The sequence below is a fragment of the Anabrus simplex genome, chromosome 9 (genome assembly GCF_040414725.1).
Source record: "Anabrus simplex isolate iqAnaSimp1 chromosome 9, ASM4041472v1, whole genome shotgun sequence".
NCBI classification, from domain to species: Eukaryota; Metazoa; Arthropoda; class Insecta; order Orthoptera; family Tettigoniidae; genus Anabrus; species Anabrus simplex.
Window position 1 is genome coordinate 166,405,837 of NC_090273.1, and position 15,542 is coordinate 166,421,378.

At 38.7% G+C, this 15,542-nt stretch overlaps 1 protein-coding gene across 4 annotated transcripts in view; it reads right to left on the reverse strand.

Annotated features, from left to right (window-relative positions):
• Positions 1–15,542, reverse strand: part of Hyls1 (Hyls1 centriolar and ciliogenesis associated) — a 166,847-nt gene that overhangs the window by 50,474 nt on the left and 100,831 nt on the right. The gene's annotated exons all lie outside the window — the stretch shown is intronic.

The window sequence follows — 15,542 nt, forward strand, 5'->3', positions numbered from 1 at the left end:
GATTGGGATAGGCAGGGAAGAGGGAAGGAAGCTGCCGTGGCCCTAAGTTAGGTACCATCCCGGCATTTGCCTGGAGGAGAAGGGGAAAACACGGAAAACCACTTCCAGGATGGCTGAGGTGGGAATCGAACCCACCTCTAATCAGTTGACCTCCCGAGGCTGAGGGGACCCCGTTCCAGCCCTCGTACCACTTTTCAAATTTCGTGGCAGAACTGGGAATCGAATGCGGGCCTGCGGGTGTGGCAGCTAATCACACTAACCACGACACTACAGAGGCGGACAATTAATATTATTATTATCCCAGTCCCTAGTTCGTGATTTTACTTTTCCTTTGTTGGGCGAGTTGGCCGTGTGGTTAGGGGCGCGCCGCTGTGAGCTTGCATCGGGGAGATAATGGGTTCAAGCCCCACTGTCGGCAGATCTGAAGATGGTTCTCCGTGGTTTCCCATTTTCACACCAGGAAAATGCTGGGGAAGTACCTTAATTAAGGCTACGGGCACTTCCTTCCCACTCCTAGGCCTTACCTAGCCCATCGTCGCCATAACACCTATCTGTGATGGTGCGACATAAAAAGGAATTGTTAATAATTGTTGTACTTTTCCTTTCTTTACTGAAAGCGAGACACTGATATTAGCAGCATGAAATTACATATAATATTTTAATAGGCCTACTTTGGTATCAATTTAAGTTTAGTCTTTGTCGAGTTTATTTGCCAATTCCTTCTTCCTGTTTTTTATTTCTTTCTTTCAACATCTGCGACCACCGCACGTGTTAACCACGAAACAAATTATTCTGCGATATCGGTGTGTGCTGTGGTTCATGATCAAGTTTTTATATTTATATTTTGACTTTAGAATAAATTAAATGTTAACATGTTTAAATAATCGACGCAAAATATGACAACCTTGCTTTTGACAGAACTCGCCTTTTAAACGACACGCGCCTCTTGTGTCCAGAGGAAAGAAACCGACTGACAACCCTCATTATCACTAGGGCGGGCAGAATGACAACCGTCACTATTACCAGGGTGGGCCAAGTTTTGAGATCAGAGGATACCGCGTGGGTATGCTTTGAGCGTCAGGACTATACTATGTGTTTTTCCCTATTTTAAGGGCCTCTTCAGTATATTGAATTCTTTAGGTCACGATTATAAATATAATTCAATGATAACACAACATATATTGCAGCTTATACCTCAATCACACACACAACATTGTACAATGAGAAGTTATTAAAATTAAAAACTTAAAATAAAAAAGATGAAATAGGACTATTGCATGCCAGTCAAAAACTGCATATACGTTAAACTAAAAGAGAAAACCAGAAGTCTGATTTTAAGTATTTGTAATACTTAAAAACTATTAAATGGTCACGGAGAGTGACACTCAAAATGTTACTCAAATGGATATCATTTACTGTACCGCGAATTACTGTGTGTGTGAGGGTTTCTTTTTTTTTTTTTTTTTACAACCACCACAAGCTCTGCCATAAGGCTAACAAATCAAATCCAAAATCTACATCAACATTACAATGTCCAACGAATACTACTAGTGATACAAATGTGGTCTCAAAACACAGGAAATGCCATTTATTCCTACTAAGCAGTGGTGGTAGGCTCTTGGGAGAATAATAGCAAATGAACACCCATTTCAAAGGCATATTCATGCATCCATGGATGCAATGTCATGGTTTATGCACCATACGCGAGGAGCACGCAAACTTATGTGCCTTTCCTACTACAATCAACCTCCAACCAGAAATAAAGACAATGACAGTATTAAAGTTGACCACAAGGTTCCACCACCTCTCATTACTGCTAGTTGCAGCCTCGTAGGAAGTACAACAGTATCTATTGCATTATACTGTCAAAAGATTTCACTAGTAATTTTGAACAGGTGTTTATACTTGCAGGAAAGTCAGGCGTGAATCATAAAATGACTGAGAAATCTCCACGTTTGAGGGACAGACTGATTGCATTCCTGTACAAATAATCATCATTTTCACAAGCTCCTAACCTAAACGATATCTAGGGTAGGGTTAGGTTAACCGATCATGGAGGTTAACTAAACCATTCCAAAATTTTATTGTTCCACCTTCTCAATACTTAAAATCATTTAAAGTTTATCAAAACATTACAATATAATAAAAACAACAGGTACTAGTTTCGGTCCATTTTTTGGACCATCATCAGCCTAGCCAAAATTACAAGCAAAAGACAATCTAAAAATGAAGTGATGTGGATGAACAAGGGGATGGGATGGTGATGGAATGACATACAAAAGTAAAAGCTAACCAAGCTAAAAGAAAAGCCTTCCAATATCTAGGCATTAAATTAAAAATAGCCAAATTAGGCAGACATAGATTTTCTCAAGAAGTGCATTCAGTTTGATCTAACACCAAATTTCTTAAGACACAACAAAAAGAAACATCGTAATTCGTTACAAACCTCTAAAACTCAAACCAAGACTAACAATCTGGTTGAAATATGACAAAGTTTTTGTATAAGAAAAAATCATTCCTCAACCATAAATTATACGAGTCTCACCTCGCGGTGACTAAAATGTTATCTAAAGCACATTGGACAATCTTTTTCCAATCAGTTGAAGACAAATTATTTTTTGACCTATCTAGAAAACAACATACTTTGGATAATAAAATGGAGAAATTAAAGAAATCTAAATTGCAGGACCATCGAATCAAACGCAATAATAGACCAGCAAATGACTGTAACCAATTCCATTCACCCGTTATCAATCTATGCAATACTCCCCTAAATGCAAATGAAGAAATAATTTTATCCAAGGGACCCAAACATAACTGGCCCGATTCGAACACAACCAACTCAATCATCACAATGATAACTGAATCGAAACTGGCCATTTCCAAAACACCTTCAGACACACAAGATGAACTAAGATACGAAATCAAAAAGAAGCTTAATAACATCCTCTCTTGTAAGAACTCACCTAATTTTTCCAATTCTAACAACAAGAACACACACAAACTGATCAGAAACTCCTACATGCCCTGAAAAAGAAAATTAAAGACAACGACCTAATTGTAACCAAGGCTGACAAAGGTAACACGACTGTCATCATAGATAAAAAAGATTATATCAGCAAAACATCTGATTTCTTTTAAGATAGTTCTTTCTCCATAGTTAAAAAAAGACCCCACACAAAAAATCCAGAGACTCATAAAACAAACCTTAAAAAATTCTTCCTTTCTGCTCACTGAACAAGAAAAAAAGCCAGCTTATTAGTATGAACCCCGGACTTCCTACGGCTAGAGCTCTTCCTAAAATTCATAAAGCCGGTGTGCCCATTCGCCCAATCATCAATTTTAGACCGAGTCCCCTGAATAAAACTACGCAATTTATCCAAAAGTTTCTAAGTAAAAATTACCTTTTATCATCTAAGAAATCTGTTAGAAACTCCTTCGAATTAATAGACAAACTTAATAATTTCAACATGTGACCTGACTATTCACTTCATTCCTTTGACATTGTTAATATGTACCCCAGTATACCAATTTCTAAACTAATTCCCATCAAAAATAATCTACAAACAAATGGTCACTTGAGTAAACTGGAAATCCAAGATTTTATTACATTGCTCAAATTGGTAGTTAACAACTTTTTTATGTTTAATGGTACTATTTACCAACAAAACGGTCTAGCAATGGGTTCACCGGCTTCCGGGATTCCCGCAGAAATCTATTTAGACTTTCTCGAGAACACAAAAATCAACAATAAATTTGATAACATCCTCTTTTGGGCTAGATACGTCAACGATGTCCTTGTAGTTATTAACGAGAACCTGCAAGATGCTAATAACACACTTCTAACATTAAATAACATCGATCCTCAACACTAAGTTCACTTTGGAGTCAGAAGTAGATCAAAAAATCAATTTTTTCGGTCTCACCATTACTAGACAAGAGGAATCCTTAACCTACAAGATATACAGAAAACCCATCCATTCGGCCGTCACAATCCGACAAGATTCATTTCATCCCTTCCCCCACAAAAAAACAACCTACGACAGTCTTATACATAGAGCATTCAACATACCCATGAATAAAAAAGATTTCCACACAGAATTGAATACTATCCGTCACATTGCTAGATTCAATGGCCTTAATAATCAATTCATAGAAAATATCATTAGTAAACACAAATTCCGACCTAAGACCACGCTTAAAAAAGAACCATCCAAACAAGATTCTTTCTCCACTTTTACCTATGTCAATGGAATTCACATGATTACTAATGTTTTAAAGAAGAAAGGCATGAAAATAGCCTTCAAAACCACAAACAACAACATGCACATCTTACATAACACCTCGCATATTAATAAAATAAACAGGTACTCAAAATCGGGTGTCTACAGAATTAGATGTAACACATGTTCAAATATTTCCTACATAGGGCAGACCGGTAGGAGCTTTAATATTGGATATTCTGAGCATTTCAACGCAGTCAAATACAACAAATTTTCAGCCATCGGCCAACATATGGTCGATTATAACCTTAGTCTTACGAACATTGAAACAGACATGGACATACTCAAAATACCTAAAAAGGGACCTCTATTCAACATAGAGTTTTTACATACATTTGGATTAATATTTTAATGCCAACTACAATCTTAATGAAGTTACCGAGAAACCCAATACTTTATTTGATTTTCTTATTTCCTATTATAGGAAAAATCAGCTGTTCATAACCCTTTCTTTAAATCAATTAAGAGTCCCCCACCACCACAAATACCATTTTCTTCCCTCTCTCCTAACCCGCCCTGAGCCATTCTCCCTGCCCTCCCTCCCGTCTCCTTCCACACCTATGTCACCCTTCCCCTCCGCATCCCCCTCTCCTCTTTTGCTGTTCTATTCTGCGTGACGCTCACTCTGCGCGTTGCACTCATTCCAGCAGCTTGTTCTACAAAAAGCGCAACGTGAGTACTCGTACACCTAGGCTGATAAAATAAGCCGATAAGTGGTGCGAACAAAGAGAGAGGTTGAGCCCGGAGGTGGTGGAGATCAGCCAGTCAGTACCATGACTATCTGAATCACACTTACAGCACAGATAAGCTGATTACGTAACATCGACTGTGTCTGTGCTATAATTTCGTAACTAGGAAAATCTCCTTCATCGACGATGTGCTAGTGGTTTCCGGATTAGTTCGTAATTTGGGCATTCCCTCCGATTGCTCCATAACTCCATCTAGTTCACTACCAGTCATTCACACTTTGAATTAGCAGTGAGACGGATCATAGTGCTCTTGTACGTTCAGTGTGTGCTGTTGTATATTGATATTCATTGAAGACATTAACGTTGTTACAATATGCCTGAAGTAGCCGGGTCAACCAGTTTAAAATTGAAAAGTTATGTATCAGAAATTAAAGAAGATGGTTTATCAACTAACAGTAAGATATTTTGTAATTTGTGCCATTGTACAGTGATATCTACTCAAAGGTTCCTTGCGCAACAGCACTTTTCAGCCAGTAAACACCAGCCCAACAAAAGAGATTCCAAGCAGACAGTTGTTTTTGACACAACCAGCAACTTCCAGTGTAACGTGCAAGTTCAACACCAATCTCTGCCGTGCTCTCAACTCTGCTGACATACCTCTGAGCCGCACCCCCTCCCTTACCAACAATCTACGTCACCATAAAACACACACATCGGGAGATTTGAGGCGTGGACCGGGACTAGGAAAGGCCAAAGACACAGCCCTGAACTGAAAACGACCCTCATTTCAATGCAGAACAGGAACAAGACTAGGGCCACTAACAATAAAATTCAAACTAAATTTAAATGAGGGTTTATTGATATAATAAAATTTTTAAAATAACAAGAAATGAAGCCAGCAATTAAAAGAAAGGATACGTACATGTGCAGAGTTCATCCAATTGGAATCTTAACATTAATGCCTGAGCACACCTTTTCAAACACCAAGCTTAAATTATACATACAACGGGCTCACCGTCTCAATTGCAATCTCGCTACACAATGTGGTAATGTGAATACAATCCACACGGATCAACTTTGTCATTCTTTCCGTGAGATTAATAAAATTCTTTACATACGCGTCTAACATCCACATCGTCTCAACAATTGCCACAGATCAAGGTTCCCACGCAGCAAAGAGAGGAAATAAAACCCCAGAGAAGGTAAAATAAAATGTGAAAGATCACAACAAAGCACAGAAAGAAACATCTCTGGACCAAAGAAACAATATTCAAACCCAAAGAGAAACCCAGGCATGTGCATAGCCTGAATATAAGAAAACAAACATGACAGAGACCAAGGCAAAATAAATATCACTATACCGGCAACAAGCATGAGGCTCAGAAACAAAGTCAAAAATATAAATTGAGCTGACCGATAAGTCATCCTTTCTCTCCTTCCACTCACCAACACACACCCAATCATTCAGACATTGCCGGTATCAGCAAACAATACGAGCAGTTGCTCCAGTTAATAAGTTGAACACCAACTCGTATAGTATGACTCTCATGGTCACAAACAAAGGTCTCACATGTCAGAGATAGCGTGCACGGCGCAGACAATTAGCAGTAGGATAATAGGGATCCAGTTGTCACGCATAAAACCATCAGCTTACGCACTTCGTACGACACGAATGGATCTCCGCGTCGACACGCAGAGAGCACATTCATTCGATGGCAAAATATTTTACATTGCAGTGCACGTAAATAAAATCAATCAAACCCCCAGCTATGAACACATCACAAACACATCAACAACAGACACACAACCAATTCTCTCTGTACAGCAGAAGGATGCATATCAATTGGCCATTACTAAAAGAGGCGAATGGCAAAACAGAACCGTAGAAATAATATTAATACAAGGATTACCATACCTGTAATATCAATAAGCAAAATAACAAGAAGGATGGTAGTATGGTAGTATGGCATACAAACACCACTCCAATCTGCGTGGGATCCATGTTTTATATTCCACACACATAACAATGCAAAGATTCGCTCCGAAGAGATAAAACAACAGTCTCGCCGAAAGAATTATCTTCCGTGCTCATGACAAGGGAGATGCCCTCTCTGGCACAATCATGGAAACACTAAACTCAATCAAGGTGAGACCGATACAAGCCCTTGGCAATACGGGAAACATCATTATGAACATGCCATTTTAGCATTGCTCATCATCTAACTGCCCCCTTTTTAAAAAGTGTCTTTTCTTGTTGATCAGACAAGGACACATTTTAAAGTGAGGTTCAAACTCTTAAACCTAAAGTGCTTACATTGCTAAATACTAAAGGACCTAAAATCTAACTAAAAGTAGGAATATACATATTAAACACATAATTACAAAAATGAGTTACAACAATGCACAATAAAATGCAGTCCACCTCGATCTGAGACCCTGTACTTTCTTAACCCCTCAGCGCCGACCTCTATACGTGGTATAGACCCTCCTTTCTTCCGTAGCCGCCGACCTCTATACGTGGTATAGACCCATACATGGTTTCGCATTTACGGCTATAGCGCGAAGAGTTTTGGTGTTACGGATATGCAAATTGCTTTGTTTCAAAGAAGACATTTTCGGGTTTATCAGTGTTCTGAATAAGAATTGAAAATCGTTAAAGTGTAGTTGCTTTTGCAAGGATAAGTATTTGTCAATTATGTCTGAGCACCAATCCCTGCTTTTTTAATAGTCCGTTTGCTTCATTCTTTCCCACGAAATAAAATAAGGAAATGATGATATCAGAAGTTTGTCTTTTCGTGTGATGTTCTTTGCTCTAATTTTGTATTAAGAGTGCGGTTTATTTATTATATTTGTCTTTATTTCTCAGCTTGTAGTCTTTTTGTAACTCTCCGCGAGTGCTCTGTGTAGGCATCAGTTAGTGCTGCTTTCTGTCATACGACACGAGAAGCAGTTGTGCAGGGTATATATATATCTCGTTTGAAAGGCGATGTATCGACCTTTTAATCTGAAATATGTATCGAGTTGGTTTGATTCGTCATAAATGTTATTCCCCTCATTCAGTTTCGTCCTGCCGCTTTCGGTCCCGCTGCAGCTTCATAAGCTTGTGTGACGCACCGCGCTCAATGGCTAGCTCCTGCTGAGAGTAACGTGCTTGAAATATTGAATAACTGAAATGAAAGTTTAGTAGGAAGTAGTAGTGGCAGTATTAGCAGTAGTGATAATGAAATAGATGATGTGGCTGTGGCCGATGCAGTGGTAAATGATGAGAGTGACGATGAGAAGATACCAGTACTTGTAAATTTCGTGTAGGAGACTATAGATACGCATACAGGTCAAAGGGAAGTTTTCAACAGTGAATTATGATTCCTAGATTCTCCAATAATACTTAGACAAGTCACAGGGACAAACATTGAGCAGTTATCAGTTTCAGCTGATGGAAGGTTTGTTTACATAGTACAAAATATGCTTCTCGGGCGGGAAACGAAATATTCAAGGCCGGCGCGCATCAGATAATACAGTTCCAAGGTTGCAGGAAATACGTTTTATCAGGAAATTAGCACCCTAGAGTGAAAAATCCAGATCTCAGAGACGTATCGCGTGTTCAAAACACGGTGAAAAGAAGACATCGGTGTACTGCTGCCAGGAGTGTGCCTTGGGTCTCTGTCTCGAAGAGTGCTTCGAACTCTATCACACGGAACTAAATTACTAAGGAAATACGAAACAATTATGTAATTATCTTCATGTACATAGTTCTACCATACGGAATTCCAAATTTTGTGAATATCGGGCTACTCTTATACTAGTAGTAACGCTTTAAGTGAATCAATGTATTTCAGTCGCGCGTAGTTGAAAACTCATCCGGCCGCGGGGTAGGAAGCTTTTTAAACGGCTGCGACGCTGAGGGGTTAAACAATACCAAGCTGAATCAGTCTATTTCAAGCAATTCATTCAATACTTCCATGAGTTGGTGTCAGGTAGCCAAAGGAAAGGTTTAATTAAACATAACATCCTCATGTCTCCAAGGGATTCGCAACTTATTTAGTCTCATCTTCAACCAATGACACCGATATTCCTTTCCATTCTCCTTTCTTATCTTCCATATCAGACATGCCAACTTTCAAAAGTGAAAAATCAGGAGAAATTTCGCAGCGAATCGCGGCATATTACGACACATCACTGATGGCAGTACATGTACAAATTCATTATAATTCAATACATTAACAATACTATTTGCCCATATATATTTTTTTCATCATTTACATGTGAATACTAAATACTGGACATACCTGAACTGTAGGAACATGTGACTTCTCATCCTTTAACATGCTGATCACATTATGACTAACTGCTGTTCAACACACCAGTAGCTGACTTAGCCCTCTTCAGAAAATCTGAACTAAATTTTTGCTCAAAGCACTTGCCTTGCTGAACTGATTTCAAGGTTAAAAGTTTCTCCAAAAATTTGTTCAGACAGCAAGGATCTGAACTGTGTTTTTGTCTTTGTGACTCTGCTAAAAATCCTTTCGCATTCTGCATTGGTATGTGGAATTGATAAAATAGCAAGCATCACCTTAGAGAGTCTGTCATATTTAAGTACACCATCAGCTGATTTCATCTGACCTACCAATGCCCATTGAACATCAATCCTTCCTTTTGCCAGGTCTGTTTCTTCGAGCTGAAGGTTACAGAACTGGGAGTGCAGAATATCAGTTTATTTATCTAAATGTTGTGTTTCACTAGTCAGAATGTTCGGAAAGTTGTTAATGAAAAATCTAAGGCTAGAAAATGATGCCTGACTTATAGCAGAAATATTTGCAACTTCTGCATTAATTAAAACATCTTTGAATGGAAATTTGTGTACCATGTAGTCACACGATGAAGAGAAACACTTTCTAACAGACTTAAAGAATATGCACTTTTCCTCAGACTTCAAGGTGTTCACTAAAACGCAGAGTTCCCTATCATCAGATCACAATCATCCTTTCGATTTGCTGGAGTGTGATAATCTACATCAAGGAGAGAGGAGGATCTTTTAATAACGTCTGGTTTCACAAACTTTGCCATCACATTCTTCAATAGTTCCTCCAAAACTGACCTCAATAAGTGGATGTGCAGCATACTTGACTGAAGAGCTACATTTGGATTCTCAAAGATATCCATAAAACTTTATGTAAATTTGATGAAAGGAACATGAAAAGTCGTTCCTCACGTGACAATGCATGACTCTTAGTGTCATCAGTAGTTTCTTTTTTTTTTTAGTGAAACTGATGACTGGGTTTTCCTTTTAACTGAGGAGTGAGGTGAAATGTTATGACAATCCTTAACGTTTTCATACAAACAAGACACATGTGCACTTAAACTGTGCTTAGGAATTTTGTAAGTCTTCAAAGTTCCCTTCTGAGAATCCTTACTCACAATTTCGCACCTGAGTAATGTAACCAAAGGGTCCCACTGCAGCAAAATCCTGTCTAAACACCTTCTTAGTGATAATCATCGCGTAGGCACATGCTTCAGAATTTTCCTGATCTCTGTGTTGTGTAAAGTCTGAAATTCTCTGAACTTTTCTTTCCTCTTTGCACACCTTTCCAGATAATAAAATATATCAATTATACTTTCATCTATATTTATGGGCACACACGCCGCACCCTTCTCGGCAGCAAGATTAATTAGGTGACAAGAGCAGCCTACGATGATTATGTTACTATTTTCCCGCTTCAAACATCCTGCCACACCATTCTTTAATCCTACCATTACTGGAGCATTATCAGCACCAAGAGCTAGGCAGTTTTTTAATGGAATGCAGAATTCCCGAAAAGTTGAGAGCAAAAGATTGGCAATGTTAGCTCCAGTAGCATCCCCTTCTAAATTAGGCACAGAGAGTAGAGAACTCTGAATTTCACCGAGTTCAGGCCTAAAAAATGTTACAACAATGGGATATACCTTCAAATTGCTTTTATTGCTACCATCAGTAGCAACAGAAAATGCACTCACCTGCAAATGTGATACAATTTTCGCCCTTTCTTCCATGCACATTTCTGTAATGATATCCGCTGTTTCTGTTCTAGCACACCCATATCGTTTAGCGATTTCCGAACCAGAAAACATTTTGCGAAACAAAGGTCCGGCGTGATCGGCACAATTTACAGGCAGGTTATGTTCCACTATAAACGACGTAAATAACGTCTCGGCATTCGTCACAGGATTTACATCTTGGTTTTTACATGAAAAGTTCAGTTTCTGGTTTCTTTCTACACACTGGACACTCCCCTTATGTTTTTTCGTTTGCATATCCTTGAGTATATCGCATTTCCCGCCATGTGCAACTGAAAAATCACACCTACCTATAGTACAGAATGTGAACGTTGGTCCCTTTCTGGATTCACTCAAACACTGAAACTCTTCCCTATAAGCACTTTTAAATACTGCATCATATTTCTTTTTTTGAAATTTTGGCCAAAACAAATATTAAGGCACAACACGAGCACTTCTACGGGTAAAAAAACTATGGTGTGCTACTTCTGAGGTTAGGTTACTCCAAAGAGAATGACTGTATTATAGACCAAAGAGCAGCACATGACAGGCCACCGTGCGCCATACTGCCATCTGGTATCATTATTAGAACTACTATCGACCTGCCATACTCAGCCATATATCGATAGAACGAGGAAATCCGCGGGAGTTTAAGATAATACAAAAATTACAGATATTGCTCTGAAAATCGGGAGATCGGGAGGATCGATGAAAAAACGAGAGTCTCCCGCTCAAATCGGAAGACTTGGCACGTCTGCTTTATATTATTTCCGTGAACGAAAAAGGACTTTAGAACACCTGTAATTACACAACAAGTAAAATAAACATGTGTTATTACTAAAATAAAATGGAAAATAGATAAAGCTTTACTGGCTCCGTTGATGATATGGCTTCAATAAAGACACGAGCCTTTGATAACTTCTTGCTTGACAGATCTTCCAATTCTACAGTTACAGGTCCCAGGAACCTTACAATTCTCTTGGGATAAGACCATTTATGGCAGAGTTTGGCTGAGATTTGGTTCGCTGCCGAGCTTATAGGGAAAATTTTTACCACAACTAGGTCTCCAACTTCCAGGGTGACCTTTTTCCTCCCCTGGTTGAATCTTTTAGCCACCCGGTTTCGGGCCCTCGCCAAGTGTGCAACGACTTCCATTTTGCCTCCATATTCATGTTTCTCGATGGCTCGGACAGATACCCAATGTCCCATTTCAACTGGAGCGGGTCAGCAAGGCTTCTCCCTAGAAGCCAATCTGCTGGGGTGCAGCAGTGAGATTCGTGCACAGCACTGTTGAAGGCTAAAACAAAAAATTCCAAATTATCATCACAGCTGCGTTGATCAGCGCTATGGAAACCACTCAGACAGGATTTCAAATTGCGGTAAAATCTTTCGACGTGAGAAGGTTTGGGGTAGTGTGGGCTCAGAAAAACATGTTTCACTCCCCACCCAAAACACAGGTGATGAAATTTACGACAGCTGAAGTTAGATGCGTTGTCCGAGACTAAAACCTTCGGGGCCCCATAAACTCCAAAAATATGTCGAGATAAAATGTAGACAGCGCTGCTCGAGTTTATTTTGCTGATCGGGAACAACCATACGAATTTTAAAAAGGCGTCAACGACGGACAGGATTTCAACATTGCCATTCTTGGATTTCGTGAGAGGGCAAAATAATCGACAAATAACTTTTCTATGATATAATAACAATTTGTTGGTTATTTTGATCCACCTTTTCAATACTGAAATGATTAGGTGTAGAAGTTTAATTAATAAGTCTGTTCGACTTTTGAATCCTTACATGATCTGAGTTCAGACCGGCGTAAGCCAGGTCGGTTTCTATCTTTATAATAAGTGAAATACTGAAAAGGTGAATCAAAATAACCAACAAATTGTTGAAAAGGTGGATCAAAATAACCAACAAATTGTTATTATATCATAGCATAGTTCAATACGGGCCTAATAATGAGATTAGTTACATGTAATAAAATAACTTTTCCCCGGGGAACGACGCGACGTCAGCGGAGTGGAGTCCAATTTGAGAAGATTGCGCAGGTTGACACCGTTGGCATATGTCACAGCTCCTCACATATTCTATTACGTCCTTTTTGAGATTAGGCCAAAAGAAATCACAAGAGATACAATGTAAGGTTTTGTATTGACCTAGATGAGCACCCAGGTAAGAATCATGATAATAGTGCAACATCATGGATCTTAATTTGAGAGGAACGTAAATTTTGTCATTACCATTTTTACGGTTACAACAAACCAACAACCCTAGTTTGATACCAAACGACTTGTCTCTACGAGACCCATCAGCAACTCCTTTCAGCAGATTTTGATACCCTGTGTCATCCTTTTGGTGCTCAGAAATGTCCGTGAAGGACCAAGGATAATTTTGCAAAAAATTGATACTTTCAACACTATCAGACTGACGACACTTTTCCTCGGACTCAACCTCACACTCATTTACCCCGTCAAACATAATATATAAGTAATAATAATAACATAAACGTTTCCACCTTTTCAATACTAAAATATATTCACAAAATTATAAATTACACGGTACTAGTTTCGACCCATCTAGGGGTCATCATCAGCCGTATTGGAGCAAAGATCACTTTTGGCGAAATCCTAAGAAAATGTTATTTTAAAGAATAACAAGTGAAATGAGATGTTATTATGGTAATAGTTAATAATACAAGGAATATACATACTAAGAGGTTTTTAACAAAGAATAAAGTATAAATGGGGTGTTGTAAAAATTATAATCATGGAAATCAGTAAATTCTTGTATTGAAATGAAATATGGCTTAGGAAGAGGGCTTAAGGTGGGGCTGAAGGGTGCGGGAGAAAGTGTAATTGTCTTGGAAAAGTACCTTTGATTAAATTTAGGATTGAGTTTAGGTTGGCTGCATTATTGTTTCTGAGGAAAGTGATAAATAGATCGAAGAGTATGTTGGGTTTCTCTGAGATTTCATTGAGATTGTGACTGGCATTAAAGTATTGGTCTAGGTGTATGTAGTAATTTTCCATTATGTTGAGTAAAGGGCCCTTGTTTGCTAATACGAGGATGTCCATGTCTTGTTCAATATTGGTGAAATTATGGTTATAATCTTGCATGTGTTGGCCGATGGCTGAAAACCTGTTGTATTTTATTGCGTTAGTGTGCTCGTGGTATCTGATAATGAAGTTTCTCCCGGTTTGCCCGATGTAGGTTTTTTTACAGGTGGTACATTTTTTTTTAATCAGAAATTATACGACACTCACCTCGCAGCGACTAAACTACTTTCAAACGCACAATGGACACTATTCTATCAAGAAGTAGAGAACAAATTATTTTACAAACTAGCCAAAAAACAGTCAAATTTGGAGAATAAACTCAACAGGCTAAAAAACTGCCAACTACATAACCAACAAACTAGAAACTCCAATAGTAACACGTTCGATCGTACGCAGTTTCATCCAGCTGTTGTAAATCTATCTAACACGCCCTTAAGTGAAAGTGTACATTTAACCTGGATCCGCCCAGCGTGCCATATATGGCACGGCAAACTACACCGTCTTCTTGGACTCTTATTATTGAAACTGCGCGCACTGTTTTGTTTACTACAGTATTGTCGTATTCAGAGAAGTCTCGCCGAACATCTTATGTAGTTTATTTTAGTATATCGTACTCATTGGTACGATAAAGCTATATAAAAAGGAAGTCTTGTTTTCACGAGTGCCAGTAATGGCTGCACCCTTTGAAGTAAGTAATTCCTGGTTCACTTCTATAGTTATGTATATGGACCCAGTTGTGCTATATTTTTCTCTAAGGTCCTTATATGTATGAGGATTAGCTAAGATATGTCTTGGTGATGATAGGTGTCCTTTCATTTGAAGTAGAAATTTGGTGGTACTTATCTGGCACGCTGGGCGGAAGTGCTGTCTTCCTGTCCGGCACAACTCAGCGTATAATTGTTATAGTGCTGATGTTCCTTTCCGTTCATTTAACTTTTCTTTATCAACCTAGCAAACGCACGATAGTGTAGGCTGTAAATCATATGATTTAATTTAACAATTTTTAATCACACAGAGTAAGTATTTCACATAAAATTGACACTACGTTGCGGTTTTCTTGTTGAAATGTATCTTTTATGCAGTTATTCATCCTGTCTTTTCATATGCTTCACATTTATGGGTTCATACATTTTTCTAAGAGAATTTCATTGCGAGACGTACTCGACTTGTTGGAAAATTATGAACTTTCCGACATAGAAAAGGTATTTATGGAGCCTCCAGACACTGCAGTTTTGTCGGATGATGACAGCGGAGATGAAACTGGAGGTGGCTTCGCCGACAATTTACCTAGTACCCAGCTTCAGCGAACTAATGCATAATGCATGGCAGCTGAAACACATGTCTCGAGAAGACATTTTTCACCTTGATTTTCGACGAGCAATTGTCCAGACTTATCTTACATGCTACGAAGCTGCTCCCTTGTTCAGCAGATCTAATTGTTTTGGACATAATGCAGTACAGGTACTTTGGTACGATGGAAT